At 39.4% G+C, this 12,534-nt stretch overlaps 1 pseudogene; it reads left to right on the top strand.

Annotated features, from left to right (window-relative positions):
- Window positions 1-692: 692 nt before the first annotated feature.
- LOC119805674 lies at window positions 693-898 on the top strand (annotated as a pseudogene).
- Window positions 899-12,534: the final 11,636 nt, after the last annotated feature.

Raw genomic sequence — 12,534 nt, 5'->3', positions numbered from 1 at the left:
GCTTCAAAGTTGCACTTTTACGTACATTTTCCCAGTTTTCCATTTCAACGGTGAGATGGGTATCGCCATCGCCATTTCACAGATGAACAAACCAAGGACAACGGCAATGAACGTGAAATCTACAGCATAGACGGGCTCACTGTGAGCCTTGTCAGTTTGGTTGCTCACCTTCCTGGACTTAGGGGGAGCTGGGAGGACCTTGGACTTAACATAGTGAAGGGAACCCTGATGGCTCTTTGTCTTGGAGAGGGGTGGAGTGGGGGTATGGGTGGAAGGGAGGGGAGGGAAGGGGGAGGAGGAGGGGAGGAGATGGAAATCTTGAATAAAAAAATGAGGAAAAAAATGATTAAAAAATGAAGACAGAGCAAAAAAAAAAAAAAATGAAATCCAAGCATGTTGAAGCAACTTGGCTAGTTTCACCCGGGCTGTTTATAGCAAAGCTACAATTAGACTAAAATTCTTGGTTCCACAGCTGAGGACCTAGATGCAATGTTCTTTCAACTAAAGGAGATCCAGATGACAGAGATGCACTAGCTGAATCTGGCTAGAGAACCTACATAGTTAACGGCTTTGTAAAATCTAGTGTTCATACTTGAATTTTATATATGTTTTAGTTACTTTCCTCATTGCTGCAGAACACATTAGAAAGCACTTCATGAAATAAATCATAATTTAAAAAAACAAAGTTAACACTAACTATCCTTTCAGGGATCATTTATATAATTCATTACTGGAGAAGTTTCCTTGACTTGTAGAGCACCCGAGACCACGAGGAGGAGACATAGCATTCTCTCCTGAGTGTGAAGACGTCTCAAGGTGCCACTTTCCTGGAGCTGCCTCTTTCAACTAAGGATCATTCTTCTCTCCCTATGGGAGAGGGAGAGGAAGAGAAAAAAGAAAAAGAAAAGCCAAAAACAAAAGCAAACAAAACAACCCCCAAACAAATCAAATAACAAAACAAACAAACAAACAAATAAGCCAGTGTTAACCAGGCACAATGGTGCACACCCGGAGTCCCAGCACTCTGGCGGCTGAGGCAGGGATACAAAACGTTTGCCTACAAAACGTTTGCCGTCAGATTGGGTTACAAAGTCAGTTCCACATCAGCCTGGATAACATAGAATGACAGTATTAAAAACAAGCAAAGAAATAAACCGTGCTAATGTGAAGAATTTATAGATGAAAAATACAACACACGTGAAGGAGAATGCTTGAAGGTTTAAAAGATGTGTGCATGAAATAAAAATAAAAATTGTTAAATAACTGAAGGTCTGGTCAGAACCAAGAGAACAACAGAAGTTCCAGACCATGAACTTGTGGGGCTTGTGTATGCCAGTGTCACCAAAATGTGCTCTCCTTCTGTTCCTCTACTGTGAGAATATATACTTGACATGTCCAAGAAAAGAATTTGGTTCAGCTTATATCACAGTCATGCTCAGTAGAGGGCTAGCAAACACAGGTATGCCATGAAAGTTGAGTATACTGGAGTGAAAACAGGTTGTGGATGTGTGATTCAACTGCCTTTTGTTCACTGCCTCATTTGTACCATACTCTACTGAGCGCAGAAACAGGAGTTGCTTTCATTTGAAAGCTCATAGACTATTGGATAAGATAGAAGGAAGCATAGCGAGAATGGAACACATGAGAAACATGAGCCATGGGTACAACCAGGTCAAGAAGACAAGTGCTGTTAAGGGATGAGCTTTATCAGGAACACATTTGGAAGTAAGATTATATTTCGATTTTGTTCAGAAAACATGCTGCTCTAACGATAATCTTTTCTGTTTCCCCCCATTAACTCTTTAAGTATGACAGGAAGGAAGACACATGTAAGGCAAATAGGGTGCCTTGAGGTAATGCCTCTGCGCAGATAAAATGGTACAGTTGGTACTGGCAGGTAAAGAGGCAAGGACATGAAAATTGCCTGGCTTTTATTACGAGACTCTAAATCTGTGAGTCCAGATTTAGATAAAAGCCGATCAAAGTGGACAGTTTCCAAAGCTTTTGGCTGGAGTGTCTGGGAACCAAAAAATTCCTGTGTTCAGAAAGGCACACATAGTGTGCATACTGTCAAGTGTGATGTGCTTGTGTGCAGCCCTGGGTTGAGTATATGTGCTTATAATGTGACGTTTGTAATCCACAAGGTAGCAGTCACATTTACTAACAGGCCTGAAATATTTAGAAATAATCCAACACCACCTTTTATTGAAATATTTTTAACCTCATATAAAGGTAAAATTATTTCTACAAATATTTCTATCATTTTTTATGGTTTTGGGAATGAGTTACTCTAGCTCAGAGAACTCACAGTAAACCACAAATTATTCTGATTAGATACAACTAAATTCTGAGGTCCTGTCCTTGCTCACTCGTTAGACTAGGGGTCAGTAATCTTTTGGGACATATGGGGCCAGATAATTAATAACTTAGATTTTGTGAACCATATGATTTCCCTTGCCACAATTCAACATTATTATGGTAAGTGAAAACAGCCACAGATAATATGTAAATGAATGGGTGTGGCCACAACCCAATAAAAATTTGATTACAAAAGTATGCTTCAAGCCAGATTTGGCCTATGGGCTGTAGTTTGCCAGGTTTGTTATGGACTACAGAAAAGGAAAGGGTGGGGAGGAGGGGCTGAACTAAAAACCAGAAAGACAGCTTTATAAGAGGTAGTAGAAGTAGAACAATTGTGACAGCACCTTAATAGTATCAAAAGGAGAGTATTTTATTTATGATCCATTCTAAGTCAAGAGCAATCATCAACAAACTCCAGAACTCTTATTATCCATTTTTTTCTTATAGGTTATGCCAGATTTTTTTCTTACACTTTATCAAATTCTTTATTATGAAAATGTTCTTGAATAATTTGCTATCTGCTATAACTACTGTGCAAAAAGATTTCCATTTTGATCAAAATATATAGATATCTGTCTCAGCAGTAGGAGGCTAATTATAGTAGGGATGAGCCTTGAAAACATTAGGCCCAGTGAAGGAAGCAGGCCAGGAAAGGATAAATAGTTTATGATTCCACAGATAGAAAAAGTCCAGAAGAGTCCATTGCAGAGAGACAGGAAGCAGATTAGTGGTTGCCACAGGCTGTGGAGAAGGGGAGGTAGGACGGAAGGGCTAATGCGTACAGGATTTCACTTTCGGGTGAGGAAAATGTTTTAATTAGGCATTGGTGATGGCTGCAGAACTCTCTCTCCTCCCTCCTTCCACCTCGCTCTCTCATTATTTTTATTAGCTTGTAAAGCGTGCAGAAGCCTTTCTTCACTCTGAAATTCACTGCAGTGCACATGCTCAGATGGGTGCCATCTTTCCGGACAGCAATTGGAGGCAATAAGAAAACACAACAGAAATGAAAAGGAAAAGAAGACGGCAAAACTCAAGAATAGAGAAAAAAAATACTTCAGCTTCTGGGGTGGTCCCCTGTTTTTCAAGAAAAGTACAAAAAAATTTTAGTTGTGTCTTGAGAGCAATTGGATATGATCACCATGCTTTGAATAGATGAATGGAATTCTCAAAGAATAGGCAAGTAAAATAAAAAGATTAACAAGAAAATTCCTTGCTTTCCAATGTCTGTGTGGTAGTTGATGTGCTTATGAGTTAACAGCTGATATGCCTGGAACGAAGAGCTTTTCATATGTTATCAATTGAGGACAATTCTGGAAAATCATGCATTATAAAGCCCATTTTACAGGTGAATAAATTGATTGACAAAGGCTTTATTTTTCCCCTCAATCCTTCCCAGTTTAATAGATTTCCTGCAGGAGTTTACTCCAGTAAGAGAATAGTGTTAGCCTGACTCTCACTCTCTGGACATTGCTCAGCCATTTGACTTCCCCTGGAAGGAGGTTGCATAGGCAGCCCTGCAAACAGGTTCATAATGTCACCATCTGGATTTTCCAACTAGGCTCTCTGCTCTCTCTACAAACCAAAACTCTCAGAAGGTTCTATTTCAAACTCAGATCAGCCCACGTTCCTCCCCTATTTTAAAAGCCAAGTCCCAAATCCTAGTTTAGAAGGGCTTTGGTTGGCCTGGTTCCACTCCCTATCACATCTGCCACATCCTGCCTTTGCCCTTCCTGCCCCAGCCCATGGCCCTGCCTACCCACACAGCCTTGGAGGTTTATGCCAAATGATGCTTCTGCCTGGAATGCCTTGGGCAGAAAAGACTGCTTTCCCATAGCCTCCTAAAGACACCATCTTTGTCTACTTTCCTAGCCACAAATCACTCTATTTAAATACTTTGTCTAGCTCTTAGCATGTGTCATTTCCATTTTCACCTCTCTTCTCTTCATTCGTTCATTCTTTCTTTCTTTCTCTTCCCTCTTCTTCCTCCTCTTCCTTTTACTCCTTCATATTCCCCTTCCCTCTTTTTCTCCCTGCCCCAGACTCTCCTTTCTTCTATCTTCTTTCTATTTATTCTTTCTCCTTGGCCTCTTTCTCCCTAACCCTCTTGCTTCCTTTCCCTGTGTAAAATACAAACTCTATGAGAACATGAACTCGGGGTTGTTTACCTGCCCCTGGCCCATTTTAAGCACTCAAATATTTGTCGAAAGAATTAATGAATGCCAATGAAACTTGGCAAGGGTTCTGTGTTTTGCTAAATGATTAAAGCTCTAAATCCCACAGCACATAGTTTTGGCTCTGCAGAGAAATAATCCATAAATAGGACTAATGACCACAAACTTCAGAAGGCCCTAACCAACAATGACCATTTACAACTACCCCCACCCAGAGACAAGTTTAAGCTTGAAGTGAGTTTTTATTACCTTCTCATAAACCCCTGAATCATATGCTTTACAGGGCAAGTGCTAATGCAGTCATAATTATACTGGTGTGAACACATTGTCATAGAAATGTAGAAAACATAGGCATAGGCATTTAAGAGAAAGCAGCTGCTCCCAACCCAAGAGCAACCGTCGCATAGAAACGGGCCAGCAAGCACACAGCTAAGGAACTTAAACTGTGTGACTGAAGTGACACACCCTATAAATCATAGATCGAGATGACAGTTTGTCCCAGTACCTCAGAGCAACCAACTTGCTGCCCAGAGAGTTCTGTGCATTTCAGTAAATCTGTAATTAAGATATAGACATCACTCTCCCCAGATAGTAATATCCATTCTTGTTTAATTAACCCAGGCACTAAAAAGTGGTAACTTCAGTCTGTGGGTGATTTCCTTTCTCTTTTTCTTTGGAAGCAGATCAAGAAACAAGAAGAGACATGACCTCATTATAAATTCAGCATTTACTTAATTTTCCCCCTTTAATCTTTGAAATAACAATTGCTCCATTAAGACACTAAAAAGTGAAAAATGTCAAGCCCTTGACCTTTTCTCAATTCACACTCATGCTGAGGCAATGAACACCCCCCCCCCCCCCTTCCTCCTCACCTAAGCATGAGTACATTCTCCAGACTCAGCGATGATTCTAGGTCAGGATTTCTAAGCCTTAGAACTACTGACATTTTGAACCAGATAAATCTTTATTATGAAAGCTAACTTATGTCTGGTAGGATGTTTATCAGCATCTCTGGTCTTTATAAGATTCCAACAGTACTCAAGGCTTGAACAACTAAAACTGTTTCCAGATATTCCAGAATGACCATTATAAGGCAAAAACACCCTCGGTTGAAACCACTGTTCAGGACATGGTAGTATCAAAACTAACATATTGTGTGTGAGTTGTGGTTAATGTTCCTTATTGTACTGAAATCACATGTGGCTAGAATTGCTCTTATAGGAAGAGTTCTTGAAATTCATTGCACAATTTGATTCACTCATTAAATACTGTATGCCAAGATTATACCCTTTAATAAAACAACCAGTGTTCATAAGCAATCTCTTCTGAGTATGAGCATTTTTTGGATTGGGCAGAACAACTTTAAACCTAGTTTCAAATTAGACATTTGAAGATCATAATATTTGTATGAAGAATTCTTTTCTGGAAAGAAAATGGAGGGCTGGTTTTAGTTTGAAACCAATGAAAAAACAAGTCATTTGTCTCTGTCTTTTGCTAAAACAACCAACCTTAATGACAGTGTACTGAAAGAGCAGAACTAGCCTTGGTATCAGTCTTAGGAGAGTTTACAACTCCACAAAGTCCATTAATCAACAAGCAACCTATAAAGCCAACCTAAAGAACACATGTTGGAGAACTGCCTCATTTTCTTGCCTTGGTTACAATCCAAGAGCAAATCCTCCAAGTCTAAATCTCACTACCATAAAATGTCTTATCTGCTTCTCCTCAGGAAAGGCCATCAACAAAATCTCCGTACACTGTTTTCCCAAAAAGGAATGAGGCTAAATGTTTGTTCACCAAGAGGCACTAGGTGGGAAGAAAGAATGAACAAGAAATCTACCATAAATCTTCTTGGGCCTCCTCTTGTAAAGCTGACATGGATTTAGCAAAAGCTTTTCTTCAGTGGTTTCATAAACTTTACTATTTGCTCAGGCATAATTAATTTATTATAACTGAAATAGTACATTTTAAAATCTGTCCATAATAATATAGGCTATTTGACATCATATAGGATGTTGGTCAGTGTTAACACACTTCTATGACATAGTCACAGTATCACAGGGTCATTTGATTTTTGCTTGCCTTAACCATTTTCTTGTATCACACACAGAGAGACAGGCAGACAAAGACTTTCAAAGTAATGCATTTTTTTTTTTCGAAGATTGAGCCCAGAACCTCAGGTATGCTAGGCAAGGACTCTGCTACTGGGTTACAACCTAAATCCTTTGTTTTGGTTTGTATATGAAAAGTCTGCCATTGGCTCTTGAGTTTGGATATTTGATCCATGTTGTTAATGCTGTTTGGGGAGATAGCAAAACTTTTAGGAAATAGAGCATTTTCCTCCTCCTTGGTTTTCCCAGGGTTTTAGGGGTGGAAGGAGGACACAAATATAGAGTTATTTGGTAAGAGGAGCCTCGTCTTAGAAAATGCCTCCATCAGATTACCTGTAGGCAAATATTGTGGATATTACTTTAACTATGTAAAAATGTGTTACATTTTGTTTATGTTGTGGAACATTACTTTAACTAGGCAAAGATATGCCCCATTTGTTTAGGTTTAATTTATTTAAAGATGTCATGATGTGTTGCTGTTTTACCTTGCTTGCATAAGGCACATGAGTGGTCTAATAAAAAGAGTGGAACAGCCAATAGCTAGGCAGTAGAGAAATAGGCTAGGTGGGCTGGTGGGTGGAGAGAATAAATAGGAGGAAGAATCTAGGTTGGAGGAAGAAGCTAATGAAGAAGAGAAGGAGGGCGATGCCTGGGGTCAGCTAGCCAGGCAGTCACCAGCCAAACAGACAGGCTCCAGCCAGCCAGGCACAGAAGAAGCAGTGAAAGTAGGACTGTTGCATAATTAAATGAGGTCCTCAAGAGCATGTAATAAAAGATAACAAATGTTTATTGGAGATCACTCACAATAGAAAACCACTGCTGGGCGGTGGTGGCGCACGCCTTTAATCCCAGCACTCGGGAGGCAGAGGCAGGCGGATCTCTGAGTTCGAGGCCAGCCTGGTCTACAAGAGCTAGTTCCAGGACAGGCTCTAGAAACTACAGGGAAACCCTGTCTCGAAAAACAAAAACAAAAACAAAAAAAAAAAATAGAAAACCACTGCATGCTTCTGCTCTATGGCTCCTGGGGCTGTGAACCGAACTGCTTTGAGTTCTAAAAAGGCTAGTCATTTTGGCAAGAAATTGCTCTTGCCTGGACTGCTTGATGGTTTGCTGTATGAACCGGACATGCAGAACCCACACAAAAATGACTGCTAAAGTTGTCAAAAAAAAAAAAAGAAAAGAAAAGAAAAAAGGATGAGACAGTCCTTCAGGGTCCCTGCTCCATAAAAGAGTCTGACAGACATTCTACAGGACACACAAAAAATTGACTGGCAAACTGCCCATAAAGGTAAAAGAGTCTTTCAAACTTTCTGCTTCATGTAAAAGTCTTCCAGAGATACTATGGACATGTAGGCTAAAGATGGATGACCTAAAGTTTAAAAAAGAAAAACTGTCTGGGCAGCAAGATGTCTCTGTCAATTCTAGAAGTGTTTATAATGGACTTCCAGTTGACTTAGGTAATACTATATCCTTCTGGGGTCTTTGATAAAGTTAAAGACAGATAGTTATAGTTTTCCTTAATTGTGATAAAAGATAAATTAAATATAAAACTTTAGACTCACAAAATAAAATAGATGATGAAATATTTTCTTTAATTTTGTCAAATACAAAAAGTTAAAAAATATTCTAACTGTAATTTTTGCTTGGTAACTTTTTGTTACATATAATTTTACTATGTTAAAGTTTAAACCTTCCTTACCATTTAGACAGAGAAAGGGAAATGATGTGGCATGTCCTTCTGTATATGTGTTGCTTTTATTGGCTAATGAATAAAGTTGTTTTGGACAATGGTTTAGTAGAATAAAGCCAGGTGTGAACTCTGAGCAGAGATGCAGAGAAAAAGATGGTGAAGTCAGGTCAGATGCCAGCCAGCTACTGAGGAAATAGGACATGTAGAAAAGGAGGTAATTCCAGGTGGCAATTCCACGTGGCAATACATAGACTCATAGAAATGGGTTAATTTAAGATGTAAGAGATAGCTAGAAATATGCCTGAGCCATTGACCTAACTGTTACAATTAATATAGTTTCTGTGTGATTATTCATGTCTGGGTGTCTGGGAAACAAAACTGCAGTCTCCATTTACAGAGGACATACAGAATGAAAAAAAGGCAAAAAGCCCTGAGGCAAAACATAAATGAAGAAAACCAGGTTAGGTTATACTATAAGAGCTAGTGGGACAGGCATAAGCTAAGGCTAACAATTTATATATAATAATAAGTCCCCATGTCATGATTTGGTTGCTGGTGGTCCAAGAAAGCCTGACACACAAATCTGTTGGGTAGTTTCTTAATGATGGATGTGAGAGGACCCAGCCTACTTGGGGACTGTGCTGCCTCTAAGTAGATAGCTCTGTGTTGTATAAGAAAGCAAGCCAAAGTCATGGAGAGCAAGCCAGTAAGCAACACTCTTTCAAGACTTGTGATTCAGTTCTTGTCTCCAGGTTCCTGCCCTGCCCTCCCTCAATGGACAGTGACTTGGACTATATCAGCCAAATAAATCCTTTCCTCCTCTAGTTGCTTTTGGTCACTGTCTTTAACACAGAGACATGACTAAGATAAGCCTCAGCGGAGGAAGTGGCTTACAATAGCTGTGTTTTGAGCTTTTTAGCCTCGCTTTGCTTCCTGTTTGCTCTCTGCCTCTTCTGTTTCCTGTTTTGCATGTTTTCATGTTTGGCTGCTGCAAGCTGCTGCCATCATGAACCCTGCTATGCCTTTCTTGCCATGATGGACTATATTCTCTTAAGTCAAGAACCTCTTAAGTATAGGTTAAAAATTCATTTTTTGCATATTATCACAGCAATTAGAAAAGTTACTAACACAATTTTAAAGGTTTATGATTATTTTACACCATGTGACAAGTTGGCATAAATGATATAATTTTTAACATTTTTGTACAGAGTCCACTAGTATTATTTTTGATGATTGTTATCCTGATTAATTATCTGTGTGGAACTAGCTACAGAAATTGTTTGGGGCCCTTAGTGAAAAAAACTGACATAGTCTATCTTAGTACAAACTGTGGCTTCATTTTATTATTCAAGTAATCCCTTTGATATCTACTTAATACTGCTTTTCCCATAAAAACACTCAAATGAGACCATGTTCAGGGTGATTTGCTGGTGAAGATGTGGCTAATTCACAATGGTAGGTGCGTGCATATTATTCTTCTCTTAAAATGACATCGTTTACCACAAATATGAAGGTGAGGTAGGTGGAAAGTCCCAGAATTTAGTCAAATGCCGGAAGGGGCCTTTGAAACTGATCTTCAGTAGGTATTTAGAGGCATGTTGACATTACAGATTCAGTTCAGTAGATAGTGACTAAATGCTTCCAAATTAACTTGGAATTTCTAAAATAACTCTTGACAAGAAATGAGCATCTTATAGTTATTAAGTCAGAAAAACCAATGGCTTAAAACCCATTTGAATAAGGTGTATCATTGTATTCTCTCCTTATTAGATAAAAGTGAACCTATCAGTATTTCTTCCTTGCAAAAATTTTATTGTTAAATTAAAGACAATTTAAAATAAATTAATCATTCCGAACTACTACATAATGAATGTAATGGAGAGCCAGGTATTGACCCTGTTTTGTCTTCTATGGTCAGATTAAAATAACTTCAAAAGTGTGTTTAAGAACTGTGAAGACAGACAGTAAGATTTATATTCAGAGTGGGGCTGAATGAATTAAGCCAGTTGAGAACTTCTCTTTGGCTTGCCTAGCTGTGCTATTGCAAATGGCTGGCAGAACATTGTGTAGTCCACCTGTGATCTCCAGCACAACTTCAGCGCTCACTGGGAAATATGTCAACTGACTAACACTACTAAACAGGTGCACCATGACGAGGGAGTACTACTGTATACATGACTTCATTCATCTTAACATGGAAAGAGGTGAAACAATTCCAACTTTACTCAGAGTTTAAGTAATTTCCTGGATTTATGTGGCCAGCAATGAACTGAAGCAGGCCATGAAACTTCTCCCCACCTCTTTATTTTTCCAATACTTAGGAAGGAACGCTGGACTTTGAGCATGTTAGACAAGCCCTCTACCAGTGAGCTATATCTCCATCCGATCCAATACAGCCTTGAAATGACCTACATGACCTAATTGATGTTCCTTTGCACCTGAAAGAGCGGGACATATTCCTTAGCTTGTGAGTTGCTAGATGGATTATTTTGAGATAGTGGTTCTCAACCATCCTGTTGCTGCAACCCTTTAATACAGTTCCTCATGTTGTGCTGACCCCCAACCATAAAATTATTTTCATTGCTGCTTCATAATTGTAATTTTGCTACTGTTGTGAATTATAATGTAAATATTTTTGGAGTTAGAGGTTTGCCCAAAGGGGTTGTGACCCACAGGTTGGGAACCACTAATTTGAGACGACACAGGGACTATGATCATAAATATCCTATCCGGCAATAGTTGGATAGGATTTTCTATGCCCTGATTTGAAATCACACTTCTGTTTGATAGAAACCAAGGCCGTAAGAGAACCATGAGTTACCAGCAGTATTTATTAACGCTTGTCATCCCTATGTGTTCCTCATAAGTCAAGAACTTATGCAAAATACCATATCCCTCCTTTACAATCTCCCCAGTGCAACCCAGGCAATCCTAATTTCCTTTGTAGACTTTTCATCACCTGTTCTTTATTCTATCCTCACTTTAAACAAGCACAGGGTAGGTATCACATAGTGGGCAAGGCTTTGAAAGTGCCTTCAAGTACAGTAGTGAGCCGCAGCCTCTCACTGCCATTCACAAACAGGAGTCTGTATTGTTATCTAATGCTTAGAATGAGTGGACAAGGCAGGAGGTCACACTGGCAGTTGGGCTTTCCTGATCAGGATTTGTGAACTGTGGCTGTGGCCGTGGCAAGGGAAGTTCTTGGTATCCTTGAGAGCAATTGTTCTGAGGCTCTTTATCCCCATGATGTCTCCGCATAATTACTTTCTTTGCTTGATTTTCCACCAGGTTCATATTTTTGCTATAATACTTGTCTTCTTGCATTCAAGCATCTCCAGTCTAGTCTGCTTTGTCCAGAGAACAAGCCACTCAAGAGCAGGCATGCTACTCATTAGTTTGGATTGCCTCAGGGTCTGGCAGCCTTTCCTGGCATGCTTCATGCTGCCCCCCTCTCCTCTTTTGCTTTATGTCTCCTGAAATTTTTCATCTGAATTCTTGAAATGTCATTGATTTAAGTATCCAACTTAACAAAAGTAACTTGCCACTTATTCTCACTTAACTTTGTTTCTACTGTTAATTTAATTTCTTTTGGCATTAGACTCAGAAAGATGAAGAAGAAAGACTTTGGTATTGGGGTCTCTAGCAAGTTATAGGCTGTTGGGCATTTTTAACTTCTCCAAGTTTATCAGGATCTTCTTTTTCATTTGTAAAGAGATGAGGTGATGGATAAGGGAAAGAAAGAGACGAGAATTAATTTTGCTTTCTCAGTCTATTTGATTAACTGGGCACAGCACTTAACTAATTATATTGCCTATCTCCCTCCCTTCCTCCTTTCCTCCCTCCCTCTTTCCCTTCATTTCCTTTCCCCTCCCTTCCTCCTTCCCTCCCTCCCTCCCTCCCTCCCTCCCCCATCCCTCCCTTCCTCCCTCCCTCCCTCCCTCCCTTCCTTCCTTTATTTCTTCCTATTTCATAGACAGGGTTTCTCTGTGTAACAGTCTTGGGTGTCCTGGAACTCACTTTGTAGGCCAAGCTGTCCTCAAACTCTGCCTCTGGGATTAAAGCCGTGTGACACTATGATTTATATTGCCTTTTAAATGACCATAATCAAAATACTAAGCATCTTTAAGCTGACCCTAAATGGTTCTTTTTCCCTGGTATTTACAATAATTCACCTTCTTTAACTGCTTTTTAGCTAACAAAA

Source organism: Arvicola amphibius, chromosome X (assembly GCF_903992535.2).
Source record: "Arvicola amphibius chromosome X, mArvAmp1.2, whole genome shotgun sequence".
Lineage (NCBI taxonomy): Eukaryota > Metazoa > Chordata > Mammalia > Rodentia > Cricetidae > Arvicola > Arvicola amphibius.
The sequence above is the reverse complement of the archived record's forward strand: the minus strand, read 5'-3'. Positions and strand labels throughout refer to the sequence as shown.